This window comes from Salvelinus namaycush, unplaced genomic scaffold (genome assembly GCF_016432855.1).
Source record: "Salvelinus namaycush isolate Seneca unplaced genomic scaffold, SaNama_1.0 Scaffold1050, whole genome shotgun sequence".
In the NCBI taxonomy this organism is placed as follows: domain Eukaryota; kingdom Metazoa; phylum Chordata; class Actinopteri; order Salmoniformes; family Salmonidae; genus Salvelinus; species Salvelinus namaycush.
In genome coordinates this window covers 1-19,317 of record NW_024057732.1, presented here as the reverse complement: position 1 = coordinate 19,317, position 19,317 = coordinate 1, and the positions used below count along the sequence as shown (strand labels likewise).

The following is a 19,317-nucleotide window of genomic DNA, read 5'->3' as shown; positions in this document are numbered from 1 at the left end:
GCCTGATCCCCCCCCCCCCCCCCCCCCCCCCAAATTCCCCCTTTTCTCCATTTACTTTTCCCCGTTCGTCCCTGTTTCTGCAGGTTTTCGCTCTCAAAATAAACCTTTTTTATTAATAGAAAAACAACACGATTGGATGTCCATGACAATGTTTAAACCCTATCAGGAGACCACTTTTGTAGTTACCCTTAAACGCAAGTGTGCGCCAGGAAGAGACCTTAGTTTGGTTAAGCGGTGTTGCTGTAGCGCTCGTGTTGTAGCGCTCGTGTTATTGCGGAGTTTGCAAAACAAATGGCCACTGGATTGATGCAAATAATCATGATATAATTCTGCCAGGCTGGCATAGGCTACTTTGCAGTTAACTTTTAATTGAGAAGGTTTTGGGGGAAGCCTTTCCTTTTCTACCAGAAGAAGGTTATATCATTAGCCTCATAAGCTAACGGCTACACAAAGTGTAGACATGCGCGCGCTCCGCACGCATGCGCACAGAAACTGGGCAGTCCTGTGCCGTTTCTGAAAGTTGCGTGGAAATACGAATCACTGATGCATTTTGTTCATGTCTTATGATTCACTTGGGCAAATGAATGCATTTTCTAACAAGTTGAAGGGATTTAGTTGACTTCCTCCTTAGTTCAAAACATTTTTGAATAATGTTGAATTTCTGTTTGAATGTCTGGATTCCGTGCCGTATTTTATAGGGCCCTAGTCCATGAAGTTGTCATAAGTGTCAACATAGGATATGCCCCCCCCCCCCCCCCCCCCCCAAGAGTGAAATATATGGCCTGGAAATGTAAGCAAGGTTTGAGCTTTTTCAGTGTGTTGAGTCACAACGTGGACATTCCTCTGTCTCCCGATGAGTGAGCGACACATTGCCTTTATATAGTGTACCAAGAGTTTGCCCTTCGCTTACGGCCATACCAGCCTGAATACGCCCGATCTCGTCCGATCTCGGAAGCTAAGCAGGGTCGGGCCTGGTTAGTACTTGGATGGGAGACCGCCTGGGAATACCAGGTGCTGTAAGCTTTTTGCTCCAGTAGAGGGTTCTCTTGTGTCATGCGTGGAGCAACTGCCTTTTATTTATCAGCCCTAATAATATCATGTCTTTTATTGGACTAAATGCAGTTTGTTAGTGCTTCCCTGCCCTGCCCTGATCAAATCAAATAATGGACAGTGCGTTTCCCTCAAAATGTAGGAAGTACATTCAGCATTTGTTTTTAGGCTAGGAGACTGTCAATGTCTGTAGTCCGTTAGGGCCCTGTAAAATCCCTTCAATGTTTTGCCTGATCCCCCCCCCCCCCCCCCCCCCAAATTCCCCCTTTTCTCCATTTACTTTTCCCCGTTCGTCCCTGTTTCTGCAGGTTTTCGCTCTCAAAATAAACCTTTTTTATTAATAGAAAAACAACACGATTGGATGTCCATGACAATGTTTAAACCCTATCAGGAGACCACTTTTGTAGTTACCCTTAAACGCAAGTGTGCGCCAGGAAGAGACCTTAGTTTGGTTAAGCGGTGTTGCTGTAGCGCTCGTGTTGTAGCGCTCGTGTTATTGCGGAGTTTGCAAAACAAATGGCCACTGGATTGATGCAAATAATCATGATATAATTCTTCCAGGCTGGCATAGGCTACTTTGCAGTTAACTTTTAATTGAGAAGGTTTTGGGGGAAGCCTTTCCTTTTCTACCAGAAGAAGGTTATATCATTAGCCTCATAAGCTAACGGCTACACAAAGTGTAGACATGCGCGCGCTCCGCACGCATGCGCACAGAAACTGGGCAGTCCTGTGCCGTTTCTGAAAGTTGCGTGGAAATACGAATCACTGATGCATTTTGTTCATGTCTTATGATTCACTTGGGCAAATGAATGCATTTTCTAACAAGTTGAAGGGATTTAGTTGACTTCCTCCTTAGTTCAATTTTTTTTGAATAATGTTGAATTCCTGTTTGAATGTCTGGATTCCGTGCCGTATTTTATAGGGCCCTAGTCCATGAAGTTGTCATAAGTGTCAACATAGGATATGCCCCCCCCCCCCCCCCCAAGAGTGAAATATATGGCCTGGAAATGTAAGCAAGGTTTGAGCTTTTTCAGTGTGTTGAGTCACAACGTGGACATTCCTCTGTCTCCCGATGAGTGAGCGACACATTGCCTTTATATAGTGTACCAAGAGTTTGCCCTTCGCTTACGGCCATACCAGCCTGAATAGCGCCATTCCTGATTGGAGAAGTGACGACAGGTGCGAGTGTCTGAGCTGTGAGTGAGTGTTTGCTGGAGAGTGTTTGCTCGAGAGCTATTTTTGTTAATTAATTGGTTTTTGCAATATAATTTATTATTTTCTTCAGTTGAATAGTTTAAAGTTTGGTTAGTCTTCCCCCTTGCAGGTTTTCTGCTTGGGGGAGAGCCTTTTTTTGGATCCATTTTTTGATATATTATGACGGACAACATGGAAACGACAAACGGAATGGACAAAGGACAACGAAAATGCGCAACGGAAGAAAAAGGAAGATAAAGAAGGGATGAAATATGGAAAAGAATACTACGGTGGCAATTGAGTTGGAAGGAGAAGACAAAGTGACGACAATGGAACTACTAAGAGCAATTAAGGAGGTGTGTGGAGAGGTGGTGGGATGCCGAATGAAAGGAGAAAAGAAGTATGAAAGTTACAATGAGGAATGAAAAAGGAAAAGAACGGCTAATGGATGGATAGCGAATAAAGGACACCAAGATACTGGCGAGAGATATTAATGTGAAGGAAGTGGTGGTGTCCTTTATGAATCTCCCAGTTTACGTAGAAGATGGTGTAATACTGGGCAAGCTGAGTAGCTGGGGAGTGGCGGCCGTCTCGGAGATAAGAAGGAGAGTTTGGCCAGGAACGGAGGTGGTTGATGGGACACGATTCTGCAAAGTCAAGTTTACAGAAAAAGTGACATCATTACCTTATTCTACAAGAATTGAGACGTTGGAAGGAGCGGAATATTTCAGAGTCATTCATGACAAACAGGTCAGAGTGTGTCGGTTGTGCATTCAACCCGGGCACATAGTGAAAGACTGCCCGGAATTTAAGTGTTTTAAGTGTGGCAATCAAGGACACTATGCGAGAGAATGTGATGGAGAGAAGGAAAGGAATTTTTGTGGTGGATGTAGAAAGAGATTGGCGGAGTGCAACTGTGGAGAGGATCGAGCTGAAGAGGGGAGTCAAACAATACTAGAGGAAGCAGTAGTATTGTCGCAAGAAGGAGAAGAAGATGGTGGAGAAGACGTGGTGGAAGGTGGAGAGACGGAGGAAGGAAGAAGGAAGAAGGACCAGAAGATAAATGAAATTGGGAGCAGTATGGACTCGGAAATAAGAAGAGGGAGGTTTCAGGAGGAGGGGGGGAGTGGACTGGGGGGAAGCACGGGGGACTCACAGGTTTTGGGGGAAAGCACAGCACTATCAAGTACCTCGGGGGGTGAAGAAATGGAGAGGGTTTTGGGTTTGAGGACAATAACGGAGGCGGAGATGAGCACGGGGAGCACAAAGGCGACTGTACATGAGATGGAGACAAGCACGGGGAGCACAGCGATGACGGTGGCAGAAACAGAGATGAATATGGGGAGCACAACGGATGTGGATGTCAAGAGGGTGAGTTGGCTGGAAAACATGGACTTGGAAGAGATATCGGATACGGAGGATGGAGAAAAGATTGAAAGAACGAGGGAAGGATACAGGAAGAGGAAAGCGGCGGGAAGAGGGGGAGAGAAAGGGTGGAAGAGGAAAGAAACTGGATAACAGGTAGAGGAAAATGAAATTATATTTTATCATTTTATTATTTATTAGAATGGTAAATATAATGTCAATAAATGCAAATGGATTGAGGACAATGGGAAAATTTAATAGAATAGTAAAAATGAAGAAGTCAGATATTTTATGTATTCAAGAGACGCACTGGGATAATGTATGTGTTTTAGAAGTAAAAAAAAATATGGAGGGATTTTATTTATGTAAACAACGGCAGAGGGAATTCAAGTGGGGTTGCTATTTTATTGAGGAGGGATGTGGTGGATAATGTGAAACAGATATATAATGATAATAATGGGAGGATTTTAATTGTAGATTTTGAATATATGAGTATGGTTTTTAGAATTATAAATATTTATGCGCCTAATACTGAAATAGAGCGCAAAGATTTATTTTTAGAAATAGGGAAATGGTGTGAGGGAAACTGTATTGTAGTTGGGGATTTTAATGTTAAAATGGATAGACTGGATATGACAAGAGGAGCTATTTTTAGAAGTGATGTATCTAGGGGGGTTTTAAAGAAGATGATGTTAGAAAAAGGAATAATTGATATATGGAGAGAGGAAAATCCAGAAAAAAGAGAATTTTCTAGAAGGCAGGTGGTTTTAGGGGATTTGAAACAAACGAGGATAGATCTGGTTTTAGTAAAAGAAGGTTTAAGGAATTTTATGAAAGATATTAAGTATGTTTTTACAACTTTTAGTGATCATGCAGGTTTAACATTTTCAGTGGGATTAGATAAGGAAAGAACAGGGGGTGGAATATGGTGTATGAATGCAGGGTATTTGGGAGATGAGGAATATGGGAAACAACTTAAATCTTTGATAGCATGTGAAATGGAGGATAAGCAGAAAGAGAATGATAAGTGTTCATGGTGGGATAAGGTTAAGGAAAAAATTAAAGTTTTTAGTATAGGATATGCAAGGAAAAAGAGAGGTAGGATGAAAAGAGAAGAAAATGAGTTGAGGGCTAAATTGGATAAAGAAATGAGGAAGTGTGACAGTGATCCTATTTATAATATTGAAAGGTTTTTAGATTTAAAGGCACAATTGAGCAAATGTGAAATAGATAAATGTAAGGGGGCATCTATTAGAAGTAGGGCAAAGTATGTTTTAGAAGGGGAGAAATGTACGTCTTTTTTTCTTGGTTTAGAGAAAACTAAACAGACGAAATCATATATTAGTGAGATAGAAAATGTAAAGGGTGAAGTGGTAAATGATTATGTTGAGATATTAGAAACTGTACAGAATTTTTATAAGGATTTATTTAAGAAAGGGGAGGTGGATGAAGAGTGTGTAAAGGAGATTTTAGGTAGTGTGGATGTGCAAATTGGTGTTGAGGAAAAGCAAATATGTGATAGGAAGATAACAGTGGATGAAGTGAAAGATGCAATTAAGGGATTACAAATAAATAAAAGTCCTGGAGTAGATGGACTAATTGCAGAGTTTTACAAAATGTATGAAAGTTTTTTAGCACCGATTTTAATGGAAGTGTATCAATATATGGAAGATAATAATACTGTTTCAGACTCCATGGTGACAGGACTGATATCGGTTTTATATAAAAATAAGGGGAGCAAAATGAAATTAGAAAATTATAGGCCAATTAGTTTATTAAATTCAGATTATAAGATTTTAGCTAAGATATTGGCGAATAGGATGAAGATGGTTTTAAATGATATTATAGCACCTACACAAAATTATAGTGTGCCTGGAAGAGACATAGCTGATACCATCATTACACTTAGAGATGTGATAAATAAAATGAATAGCGATAAGAGAGGGGGAATTGTTTTAAGTATAGATTTTAATAAAGCTTTTGACAGGGTGGAACATGATTTTATGTTTAGGGTACTGGAAAAATATGGGTTTGGAAATAGAATAATAGGATGGATAAAATTATTATATAGAAAGGCAAAAAGTAGGGTAAAATGTAATGGGGTTTTAACAGATTCTTTTATTCTTGAGAGATCAGTGAGACAGGGGTGCCCTTTATCAGCATTACTGTATGTTTTATCGGTAGAACCCTTAGCGGCATACCTTAAAAAGAGATCATTTTATAAATTGTGTAGAGACTCCGCAAGGAGGTTTTAGTTTAATTCATCAATATGCAGACGATACCACAATAACAGTTAGAGATGAGGAAAGTGTTAAAAGGGTGATGGAGTGTTTTAAAGTATATGAGAAAGCCTCAGGAGCAAAAGTGAATATGGAGAAGTCAGTAATAATGTATGTTGGGAAGATTAATGAGGGAGATTTTTCCTTTTAAAAATGGTAAATGATTATTTTAAGGTGTTAGGTGTGTTTTTAGGGGTGAAGGAACAGGAAGCTAGGGATGTGACATGGAGTGGGGTTATAAACAAAGTTAGGAAGGTGGTAAATATGTGGAGGGGGAGGTCTTTGAAATTAAAAGGGAAAGTAATTGTCATAAATTCATTGTTGATGTCAATTTTATTTATGTAATGAATGTTTTGGATATGCCAGAATGGGTTTTATCTGAAATGAATAAAATTGTAGTTGATTTTTTATGGGAAGGGAAGGGGGTGAAAATAGCTTTTAAAACTTTGATTGCAGGTTATGAGGAGGGGGGCTTGAAGTTGGTGGATTTAAATGTGAGGAAAACAGCAATTAGAGTCAAAATGGTACGTAAATATTTATATGGGGAATTAGATTATGGATGGAAAAGATTTTTTAAGGAGTATTTGCAGGAGGTTGGGAGGATGGGGGACAATGGTTTATTGATGTGTATGAAAAAGGAAATGTTAGGTAATATACCTTTGTTTTATAGAGAAGTGTTTGAGGCTTGGGGGGAGTTTTTACCAAATATTTATTATGAGTGTACCATTTTAGACAATATTTTAAATCAGCCAATTTTTTAAATCCCAAGATACAGTATAATAATAAGATGTTGTTTTGTAAATATTTTATGAGGGCTGGGATGAGACAGATTGGGGACATCTTATATGAGGTAATTCCGGGGTTCCTTCCAAGTCAGGCAATATTTGATAATGTGGTTGAAGAAAATGATGAAATAAGTAGAACTACTGTGGAGAACATGTATAAGAGAATATTAGGATGTCTTCCTGGGGAGTGGGGTGTTTTAATAAATAAAGAGGTGGCAACAAGAGCTAGGGGTTTACCGGTTTTATATTATGAAGGTAATGGGAAGAAGCATGATTTGTCAGGTTTGAAAGTTAAAAAAGTTTATGAAAAATGTATTTTAAGAGAGATAAAAACTCCTGCTTCGGAAAAAGTGTGGTCTAGGGTGTTTGCAAATATAGATGTAAAATCAATATGGAAGAATGTAAATGTAAAATATAATTCTATAGAATGTGAAGACAATGATTTTAAAATGAAACATAATAGAATTTTTACGAACGTGGTTTTACATCAAATAAATAGAGATATTAAAAGAGAATGTGATATTTGTGGTACGGGGGTGGAAAATTTTATGCACTTTTTTGTTGAATGTAGTAGATTAGATGAGTTTCATAAGTTTTTAAAGGGGATTTTAGTAAAACATTGGGGAGAAGAGATTTTTACTGGGGTGGAGTGGAGGAGGTTGTTTCTTTTTGGTGTAAATGGGAAAAGTAAAGTTTTAAATTTTAATTTGGTGAATTTTATACTAAGTCATGCTAGATATGCGATAAGATTAAGAAGAAATTTAGGTCATTATGAAGGGAAAATTGTGAGTGTGGAAGGTTTTTTTAGGAGCATATTAGAGAGAGATATAGAGATAATATATAGATACGGTGGAGGAAATTTTGAAAAATTGTTTGTGTGGGGGAGTACTTTTATTGAAATTCTGTCAAATGGGAAACTTGTATTTCATTATTAAGTGGATTTAGTGGATGATTGTGTTTTTTAATAGGTTTTATTTTATTTATTTTTTATTTTTTGATTTTGTAAAAGGATGAATTGTTCATCCTTTTTTATTATTGATTGAATGTTGTAAATATTATGTGTTTTTTCATAATAAAAGATAAAAAAAAAAAATACGCCCGATCTCGTCCGATCTCGGAAGCTAAGCAGGGTCGGGCCTGGTTAGTACTTGGATGGGAGACCGCCTGGGAATACCAGGTGCTGTAAGCTTTTTGCTCCAGTAGAGGGTTCTCTTGTGTCATGCGTGGAGCAACTGCCTTTTATTTATCGCCCTAATAATATCATGTCTTTTATTGGACTAAATGCAGTTTGTTAGTGCTTCCCTGCCCTGCCCTGATCAAATCAAATAATGGACCGTGCGTTTCCCTCAAAATGTAGGCAGTACATTCAGCATTTGTTTTTAGGCTAGGAGACTGTCAATGTCTGTAGTCCGTTAGGGCCCTGTAAAATCCCTTCAATGTTTTGCCTGATCCCCCCCCCCCCCCCCCCCCCAAATTCCCCCTTTTCTCCATTTACTTTTCCCCGTTCGTCCCTGTTTCTGCAGGTTTTCGCTCTCAAAATAAACCTTTTTTATTAATAGAAAAACAACACGATTGGATGTCCATGACAATGTTTAAACCCTATCAGGAGACCACTTTTGTAGTTACCCTTAAACGCAAGTGTGCGCCAGGAAGAGACCTTAGTTTGGTTAAGCGGTGTTGCTGTAGCGCTCGTGTTGTAGCGCTCGTGTTATTGCGGAGTTTGCAAAACAAATGGCCACTGGATTGATGCAAATAATCATGATATAATTCTGCCAGGCTGGCATAGGCTACTTTGCAGTTAACTTTTAATTGAGAAGGTTTTGGGGGAAGCCTTTCCTTTTCTACCAGAAGAAGGTTATATCATTAGCCTCATAAGCTAACGGCTACACAAAGTGTAGACATGCGCGCGCTCCGCACGCATGCGCACAGAAACTGGGCAGTCCTGTGCCGTTTCTGAAAGTTGCGTAGGAAATACGAATCACTGATGCATTTTGTTCATGTCTTATGATTCACTTGGGCAAATGAATGCATTTTCTAACAAGTTGAAGGGATTTAGTTGACTTCCTCCTTAGTTCAAAACATTTTTGAATAATGTTGAATTTCTGTTTGAATGTCTGGATTCCGTGCCGTATTTTATAGGGCCCTAGTCCATGAAGTTGTCATAAGTGTCAACATAGGATATGCCCCCCCCCCCCCCCCCCCCCCAAGAGTGAAATATATGGCCTGGAAATGTAAGCAAGGTTTGAGCTTTTTCAGTGTGTTGAGTCACAACGTGGACATTCCTCTGTCTCCCGATGATTGAGCGACACATTGCCTTTATATAGTGTACCAAGAGTTTGCCCTTCGCTTACGGCCATACCAGCCTGAATACGCCCATCCTGATTGGAGAAGTGACGACAGGTGCGAGTGTCTGAGCTGTGAGTGAGTGTTTGCTGGAGAGTGTTTGCTCGAGAGCTATTTTTGTTAATTAATTGGTTTTTGCAATATAATTTATTATTTTCTTCAGTTGAATAGTTTAAAGTTTGGTTAGTCTTCCCCCTTGCAGGTTTTCTGCTTGGGGGAGAGCCTTTTTTGGACCCATTTTTTGATATATTATGACGGACAACATGGCAACGACAAACGGAATGGAAAAGGACAACGAAAATGCGCAACGGAAGAAAAATGAAGATAAAGAAAGAATGAAATATGGAAAAGAATACACGGTGGCAATTGAGTTGGAAGGAGAAGACAAAGTGACGACAATGGAACTACTAAGAGCAATTAAGGAGGTGTGTGGAGAGGTGGTGGGATGCCGAATGAAAGGAGAAAAGAAGTATGAAGTTACGATGAGGAATGAAAAAGGAAAAGAACGGCTAATGGATGGAATACGAATAAAGGACACCAAGATACTGGCGAGAGATATTAATGTGAAGGAAGTGGTGGTGTCGTTCATGAATCTGCCTGTATACATGGAAGACAGTGCTATATTGGGCAAGCTATGTAGCTGGGGTGTATCAGCAGTCTCTGAAATCAGGAGGAGAGTTTGGCCAGGCACCGATATAGCAGATGGCACGAGATACTGCAAAGTCAAATTCACTGATACTGTGAAATCACTGCCGTACTCTACAAAGTTTGATACGCTTGAAGGTGGAGAGTACTTTAGAGTCATGCATGATAAGCAGGTCAGAGTTTGTAGGCTTTGTATTCAGCCTGGGCATATTGTGAAGGACTGCCCTGAATTTAAATGTTATAAGTGCGGGAAGCAAGGGCATTATGCAAGAGAATGTGTAGGTGGAAAGGAAAGGGCATTTTGCGAAGGATGTCGCATGAGAGCTGACGAGTGCAAATGTGGAGAGGTTGTGAATGAGGAGGGGAGCCAGGATCTTTTTGTGGAGGCTGATGTATCACCCCGAGTAGAAGAAGACGATGGAGGAGAAGACGTGGTGGAGGGAGGAGAGACGGAGAAAAGAAGAGGGGAAAAGATGGAACAGAAGACGGAGGAAATAGGAGGCAGTATGGATTCAGAGATAAGAAGAGGGAGTTTTCAGGAGGAGGACGGGAGTGGGATGGGTGGAGGCACTGGGGACTCACAGTTTTTGGGGGGGGCCTCGGGCTATGTGGGTGCTTCGGAAGGAGGTGAAGTGGAGGGGAGTGGGATGCTGACAACTATACAGGAGACGCAAATGGATACAAGCAGCACAACAGGCACAGGAAAGAAGAATTCGAGTTGGTTGGAAGAGATGGATTTAGAGGCAATTTCAGATTCAGAAGACATGGAAAAGATTGATAGAGCAAGGGTAAGCTACAGGAAGAGGAAAGTGGCGTTGGAGGTGAAAAAGGACGAAAAAGGAAGAAAACATGACAAAAGGTAGAGGAAAATGAGAAAATATATTTTCTTATTATTATTTATTGGAATGGTTAATTGTATGTCAATCAATGCGAATGGTTTAAGAACAATGGAAAAATTTCAAAGAATAGTTAAAATGAAGAATTCGGATATTTTATGCCTGCAAGAAACACATTGGGACAATGTATGTATTTTAGAAGTAAAAAAAATATGGAGAGATTTTATTTTTGTTAACAATGGCAGGGGGAATTCAAGTGGGGTTGCTATTTTATTGAGGAAGGATGTGGTGGATAATGTGAAACAGATATATAATGATAATAATGGGAGGATTTTAATTGTAGATTTTGAATATATGAGTAGGGTTTTTAGAATTATAAATATTTATGCGCCTAATACTGAAATAGAGCGCAAAGATTTATTTTTAGAAATAGGAAAATGGTGTGAGGGAAACTGTATTGTAGTTGGGGATTTTAATGTTAAAATGGATAGACTGGATATGACAAGAGGAGCTATTTTTAGAAGTGATGTATCTAGGGGGGTTTTAAAGAAGATGATGATAGAAAAAGGAATGATTGATATATGGAGGGATGAGAATCCGTACAAGAGAGAATTTTCTAGAAGGCAGGTGGTTTTAGGGGAGTTGAAACAGACACGGATAGATCTGGTTTTAGTAAATGAAGGGTTAAGGAATTTTATGAAGGATATTAAGTATATTTTTACAACTTTTAGTGATCATGCTGGGTTAACATTTTCGGTGGGGTTAGATAGGGAGGGGAAAGGGGGGGGAGTGTGGTGTATGAATGCAAGGTATCTAGGTGATGAGGAATATGGAATACAACTTAAATCTTTGATAGAACATGAAATGGAGGATAAGCAAAAAGGGAATGATAAGTGCCAGTGGTGGGAAAATGTTAAGAAAAAAATAAAAGATTTTAGTATTAGATATGCAAGGAAGAAAAGGAGTAGGATGACAAGAGAAGAAAATTATTTAAGAGCAAAATTGAATGAAGAAATGAGGAAATGTGATATTGATCCTATTTATAATATTGAAAGGTTTTTAGATTTAAAGGCACAATTGAGCAAATGTGAAATAGATAAATGTAAGGGGGCATCTATTAGAAGTAGGGCAAAGTATGTTTTAGAAGGGGAGAAATGTACGTCTTTTTTTCTTGGTTTAGAGAAAACTAAACAGACGAAATCATATATTAGTGAGATAGAAAATGTAAAGGGTGAAGTGGTAAATGATTATGTTGAGATATTAGAAACTGTACAGAATTTTTATAAGGATTTATTTAAGAAAGGGGAGGTGGATGAAGAGTGTGTAAAGGAGATTTTAGGTAGTGTGGATGTGCAAATTGGTGTTGAGGAAAAGCAAATATGTGATAGGAAGATAACAGTGGATGAAGTGAAAGATGCAATTAAGGGATTACAAATAAATAAAAGTCCTGGAGTAGATGGACTAATTGCAGAGTTTTACAAAATGTATGAAAGTTTTTTAGCACCGATTTTAATGGAAGTGTATCAATATATGGAAGATAATAATACTGTTTCAGACTCCATGGTGACAGGACTGATATCGGTTTTATATAAAAATAAGGGGAGCAAAATGAAATTAGAAAATTATAGGCCAATTAGTTTATTAAATTCAGATTATAAGATTTTAGCTAAGATATTGGCGAATAGGATGAAGATGGTTTTAAATGATATTATAGCACCTACACAAAATTATAGTGTGCCTGGAAGAGACATAGCTGATACCATCATTACACTTAGAGATGTGATAAATAAAATGAATAGCGATAAGAGAGGGGGAATTGTTTTAAGTATAGATTTTAATAAAGCTTTTGACAGGGTGGAACATGAGTTTATGTTTAGGGTACTGGAAAAATATGGGTTTGGAAATAGAATAATAGGATGGATAAAATTATTATATAGAAAGGCAAAAAGTAGGGTAAAATGTAATGGGGTTTTAACAGATTCTTTTATTCTTGAGAGATCAGTGAGACAGGGGTGCCCTTTATCAGCATTACTGTATGTTTTATCGGTAGAACCCTTAGCGGCATACCTTAAAAAAGATCATTTTATAAATTGTGTAGAGACTCCGCAAGGAGGTTTTAGTTTAATTCATCAATATGCAGACGATACCACAATAACAGTTAGAGATGAGGAAAGTGTTAAAAGGGTGATGGAGTGTTTTAAAGTATATGAGAAAGCCTCAGGAGCAAAAGTGAATATGGAGAAGTCAGTAATAATGTATGTTGGGAAGATTAATGAGGAGATTTTTCCTTTTAAAATGGTAAATGATTATTTTAAGGTGTTAGGTGTGTTTTTAGGGGTGAAGGAACAGGAAGCTAGGGATATGACATGGAGTGGGGTTATAAACAAAGTTAGGAAGGTGGTAAATATGTGGAGGGGGAGGTCTTTGAAATTAAAAGGGAAAGTAGTTGTCATAAATTCATTGTTGATGTCAATTTTTATTTATGTAATGAATGTTTTGGATATGCCAGAATGGGTTTTATCTGAAATGAATAAAATTGTAGTTGATTTTTTATGGGAAGGGAAGGGGGTGAAAATAGCTTTTAAAACTTTGATTGCAGGTTATGAGGAGGGGGGCTTGAAGTTGGTGGATTTAAATGTGAGGAAAACAGCAATTAGAGTCAAAATGGTACGTAAATATTTATATGGGGAATTAGATTATGGATGGAAAAGATTTTTTAAGGAGTATTTGCAGGAGGTTGGGAGGATGGGGGACAATGGTTTATTGATGTGTATGAAAAAGGAAATGTTAGGTAATATACCTTTGTTTTATAGAGAAGTGTTTGAGGCTTGGGGGGAGTTTTTACCAAATATTTATTATGAGTGTACCATTTTAGACAATATTTTAAATCAGCCAATTTTTTTAAATCCCAAGATACAGTATAATAATAAGATGTTGTTTTGTAAATATTTTATGAGGGCTGGGATGAGACAGATTGGGGACATCTTATATGAGGTAATTCCGGGGTTCCTTCCAAGTCAGGCAATATTTGATAATGTGGTTGAAGAAAATGATGAAATAAGTAGAACTACTGTGGAGAACATGTATAAGAGAATATTAGGATGTCTTCCTGGGGAGTGGGGTGTTTTAATAAATAAAGAGGTGGCAACAAGAGCTAGGGGTTTACCGGTTTTATATTATGAAGGTAATGGGAAGAAGCATGATTTGTCAGGTTTGAAAGTTAAAAAAGTTTATGAAAAATGTATTTTAAGAGAGATAAAAACTCCTGCTTCGGAAAAAGTGTGGTCTAGGGTGTTTGCAAATATAGATGTAAAATCAATATGGAAGAATGTAAATGTAAAATATAATTCTATAGAATGTGAAGACAATGATTTTAAAATGAAACATAATAGAATTTTTACGAACGTGGTTTTACATCAAATAAATAGAGATATTAAAAGAGAATGTGATATTTGTGGTACGGGGGTGGAAAATTTTATGCACTTATTTGTTGAATGTAGTAGATTAGATGAGTTTCATAAGTTTTTAAAGGGGATTTTAGTACAACAGTGGGGAGAAGAGATTGTTGCTGGGGTTGAGTGGAGGAGGTTGTTTCTTTTTGGTTTAACTGGGAAAAGCAAAGTTATTAATTTTAATTTGATGAATTTTGTTCTTAGTCATGCCAGATACGCTGTAAGACTAAGAAGGAATTTGGGACATTATGAAGGGAAAATTGTGAGTGTAGAGGTTTTATTTAGAAGTATGTTAGAGAAAGATATAGAAGTAATATATAAATATGGTGGATGTAATTTTGAAAAATTGTTTGTGTGGGGGAGCAATTTTATTGAAATTGAGTCGAATGGAAAACTTGTTTTTAATTATTAATTGGTTTTGGTGGATGATTGTGTTTCTAATAGGTTTTATTTTCTTTTCTTTTTTTGATTTTGTAGAAGGATGAATTGTTCAGCCTTTTGATTGTTGATTGAGTGTTGTGGGTGTTATGTGTTTCTTCATAATAGAAGAAAAAAAAAAAAATACGCCCGATCTCGTCCGATCTCGGAAGCTAAGCAGGGTCGGGCCTGGTTAGTACTTGGATGGGAGACCGCCTGGGAATACCAGGTGCTGTAAGCTTTTTGCTCCAGTAGAGGGTTCTCTTGTGTCATGCGTGGAGCAACTGCCTTTTATTTATCGCCCTAATAATATCATGTCTTTTATTGGACTAAATGCAGTTTGTTAGTGCTTCCCTGCCCTGCCCTGATCAAATCAAATAATGGACAGTGCGTTTCCCTCAAAATGTAGGAAGTACATTCAGCATTTGTTTTTAGGCTAGGAGACTGTCAATGTCTGTAGTCCGTTAGGGCCCTGTAAAATCCCTTCAATGTTTTGCCTGATCCCCCCCCCCCCCCCCCCCAAATTCCCCCTTTTCTCCATTTACTTTTCCCCGTTCGTCCCTGTTTCTGCAGGTTTTCGCTCTCAAAATAAACCTTTTTTATTAATATAAAAACAACACGATTGGATGTCCATGACAATGTTTAAACCCTATCAGGAGACCACTTTTGTAGTTACCCTTAAACGCAAGTGTGCGCCAGGAAGAGACCTTAGTTTGGTTAAGCGGTGTTGCTGTAGCGCTCGTGTTGTAGCGCTCGTGTTATTGCGGAGTTTGCAAAACAAATGGCCACTGGATTGATGCAAATAATCATGATATAATTCTGCCAGGCTGGCATAGGCTACTTTGCAGTTAACTTTTAATTGAGAAGGTTTTGGGGGAAGCCTTTCCTTTTCTACCAGAAGAAGGTTATATCATTAGCCTCATAAGCTAACGGCTACACAAAGTGTAGACATGCGCGCGCTCCGCACGCATGCGCACAGAAACTGGGCAGTCCTGTGCCGTTTCTGAAAGTTGCGTGGAAATACGAATCACTGATGCATTTTGTTCATGTCTTATGATTCACTTGGGCAAATGAATGCATTTTCTAACAAGTTGAAGGGATTTAGTTGACTTCCTCCTTAGTTCAAAACATTTTTGAATAATGTTGAATTCCTGTTTGAATGTCTGGATTCCGTGCCGTATTTTATAGGGCCCTAGTCCATGAAGTTGTCATAAGTGTCAACATAGGATATGCCCCCCCCCCCCCAAGAGTGAAATATATGGCCTGGAAATGTAAGCAAGGTTTGAGCTTTTTCAGTGTGTTGAGTCACAACGTGGACATTCCTCTGTCTCCCGATGAGTGAGCGACACATTGCCTTTATATAGTGTACCAAGAGTTTGCCCTTCGCTTACGGCCATACCAGCCTGAATACGCCTTTCCTGATTGGAGAAGTGACGACAGGTGCGAGTGTCTGAGCTGTGAGTGAGTGTTTGCTGGAGAGTGTTTGCTCGAGAGCTATTTTTGTTAATTAATTGGTTTTTGCAATATAATTTATTATTTTCTTCAGTTGAATAGTTTTAAGTTTGGTTAGTCTTCCCCCTTGCAGTTTTTCTGCTTGGGGGAGAGTTTTTTGGATTCATTTTTTTACTATGACGGACAACATGGAAAAGACAAACGGAATGGACAAAGACAACGAAAAAGCGCAACGGAAGAAAAATGAAGATAAAGAAGAAATGAAATATGGCAAGGAATACACGGTGGCAATTGAGTTGGAAGGAGAAGACAAGGTGACGACAATGGAACTATTAAGAGCAATTAAGGAGGTGTGTGGAGAGGTGGTGGGATGCCGAATGAAAGGGGAGAAGAAGTACGAAATTACGATGAGAAATGAAAAAGGAAAAGAACGTCTAATGGATGGATTAAGAATAAAGGATACAAAGATTCTGGCGAGAGATATTAATGTGAAGGAAGTGGTGGTGTCGTTCATGAATCTCCCAGTATATGTAGAAGATGGTGTGATACTGGGCAAGCTGAGTAGCTGGGGAGTGGCGGCTGTCTCGGAGATAAGGAGGAGAGTTTGGCCAGGAACGGAGGTGGTTGACGGGACACGTTTCTGCAAGGTCAAGTTCACAGAAAAAGTGACATCATTACCTTATTCTACAAGAATTGAGACGTTGGAGGGAGCAGAATATTTCAGAGTCATTCATGACAAACAGGTCAGAGTGTGTCGTATGTGTATTCAACCCGGGCACATAGTAAAAGACTGCCCGGAATTTAAGTGTTTTAAGTGTGGCAATCAAGGACACTATGCGAGAGAATGTGATGGAGAGAAGGAAAGGAATTTTTGTGGTGGATGCAGAAAAAGATTGGCGGAGTGCAACTGTGGAGAGGTTAGGGCTGAAGAGGGGAGTAAAACAATATATGAGGAAGCAGTGGGATTGTCGCAAGAAGGAGAAGAAGGTGGAGGAGAGGACGTGGTGGAAGGTGGAGAGACGGAGGAAGGAAGAAAGAAGAAGGACCAGAAGATAAATGAAATTGGGAGCAGTATGGACACAGAAATAAGAAGAGGGAGTTTTCAGGAGGAGGGGGGGAGTGGACGGGGGGGAAGCACGGGGGACTCACAGGTTTTGGGGGAAAGCACAGCACTAACAAGTAGCTCGGGGGGTGAAGAAATGGAGGGGGTTATGGAGTTGATGACAATACCAGAGACGGCGATGAGCACGGGGAGCACAACAGATGTGGATGTCAAGAAGGGGAGTTGGCTGGAAAACATGGACTTGGAAGAGATATCGGATACGGATGATGGAGAAAAGATTGAAAGAACGAGGGAAGGATACAGGAAGAGGAAAGCGGGGGGAAGAGGGGGAGAGAAAGGGTGGAAGAGGAAAGAAACTGGATAACAGGTAGAGAATAATGAAATTATATTTTATTATTTTTTTATTTATTAGAATGGTTAATATAATGTCAATAAATGCAAATGGTTTGAGGACAATGGGAAAATTTAATAGAATAGTAAAAATGAAGAATTCAGATATTTTATGTATTCAAGAGACGCACTGGGATAACGTATGTGTTTTAGAAGTAAAAAAAATATGGAGGGATTTTATTTATGTAAACAATGGCAGAGGGAATTCAAGTGGGGTTGCTATTTTATTGAGGAAGGATGTGGTGGATAATGTGAAACAGATATATAATGATAATAATGGGAGGATTTTAATTGTAGATTTTGAATATATGAGTATGGTTTTTAGAATTATAAATATTTATGCGCCTAATACTGAAATAGAGCGCAAAGATTTATTTTTAGAAATAGGGAAATGGTGTGAGGGAAACTGTATTGTAGTTGGGGATTTTAATGTTAAAATGGATAGACTGGATATGACAAGAGGAGCTATTTTTAGAAGTGATGTATCTAGGGGGGTTTTAAAGAAGATGATGTTAGAAAAAGGAATAATTGATATATGGAGAGAGGAAAATCCAGAAAAAAGAGAATTTTCTAGAAGGCAGGTGGTTTTAGGGGATTTGAAACAAACGAGGATAGATCTGGTTTTAGTAAAAGAAGGTTTAAGGAATTTTATGAAAGATATTAAGTATGTTTTTACAACTTTTAGTGATCATGCAGGTTTAACATTTTCAGTGGGATTAGATAAGGAAAGAACAGGGGGTGGAATATGGTGTATGAATGCAGGGTATTTGGGAGATGAGGAATATGGGAAACAACTTAAATCTTTGATAGCATGTGAAATGGAGGATAAGCAGAAAGAGAATGATAAGTGTTCATGGTGGGATAAGGTTAAGGAAAAAATAAAAGTTTTTAGTATAGGATATGCAAGGAAAAAGAGAGGTAGGATGAAAAGAGAAGAAAATGAGTTGAGGGCTAAATTGGATAAAGAAATGAGGAAGTGTGACAGTGAACCTAATTATAATATAGGAAAGTTTTTGGAATTAAAAGCACAATTGACTAAATATGAAATAGATAAGTGTAAGGGTGCAATTATAAGAAGTAAGGCAAAGTATGTTTTGGAGGGGGAGAAATGTACTTCATTTTTTCTTGGTTTAGAGAAGAATAAACAGAGGAGAACATATATTAGAGAGATCGAAAATATAAAGGGTGAAGTTGTCAATGATTATGTAGAGGTTTTAGAAACAGTGCAGAATTTTATAAGGATTTATTTAAGAAAGGGGAGGTGGATGAGGGGTGTGTAAAGGAGATATTGGATAGTGTGGATGTGCAAATTAATGTAGAGGATAAACAAATGTGTGATGGGAAGATAACATTGACTGAAGTTAAAGATGCGATTAAGGGTTTACAAGTAAATAAGAGTCCTGGAGTAGATGGAATAATTGCAGAGTTTTATAAAATATATGCCAGTTTTTAAGCACCTATTTTATTGGAAGTTTATCAATATATGGAGGATAATGATAGTATTTCTGAATCTATGGTGACAGGGCTGATAACGATTTTATATAAAATAAGGGGAGTAAATTAAAATTAGAGAATTATAGGCCAATTAGTTTATTAAATTCGGATTATAAGATTTTAGCAAAGATACTGGCAAATAGAATGAAGCAAGTTTTAAATGATATTATAGCACCTACACAGAATTATAGTGTGCCTGGTAGAGATATTGCGGATACAATTAATACAATTAGAGATGTGATAAATAAAATGAATCATGATAAGATGGGGGAATTGTTTTAAGCATAGATTTAAATAAAGCTTTTGATAGGGTGGAACATGATTTTATGTTTAGGGTAATGGATAAATATGGTTTTGGTAATAGAATAATAGGATGGATAAAATTATTATATAAGAAGGCAAAAAGTAGGGTGAAATGTAATGGGGTTTTAACCGATTCTTTTATTCTTGAGAGATCTGTGAGACAGGGGTGTCCTTTATCAGCTTTATTATTCGTTTTATCGGTAGAACCTTTAGCAGCATTTCTTAAAAGAGATAATCTTATAAATTGTG

General features: G+C 38.2%; 1 non-coding gene across 1 annotated transcript; it reads left to right on the top strand.

Annotated features, from left to right (window-relative positions):
• Positions 1-904: 904 nt before the first annotated feature.
• LOC120035419 lies at positions 905-1,023 on the top strand. The gene has a single exon (XR_005474178.1). It is a non-coding gene; the product is annotated as a 5S ribosomal RNA (ribosomal RNA).
• Positions 1,024-19,317: the final 18,294 nt, after the last annotated feature.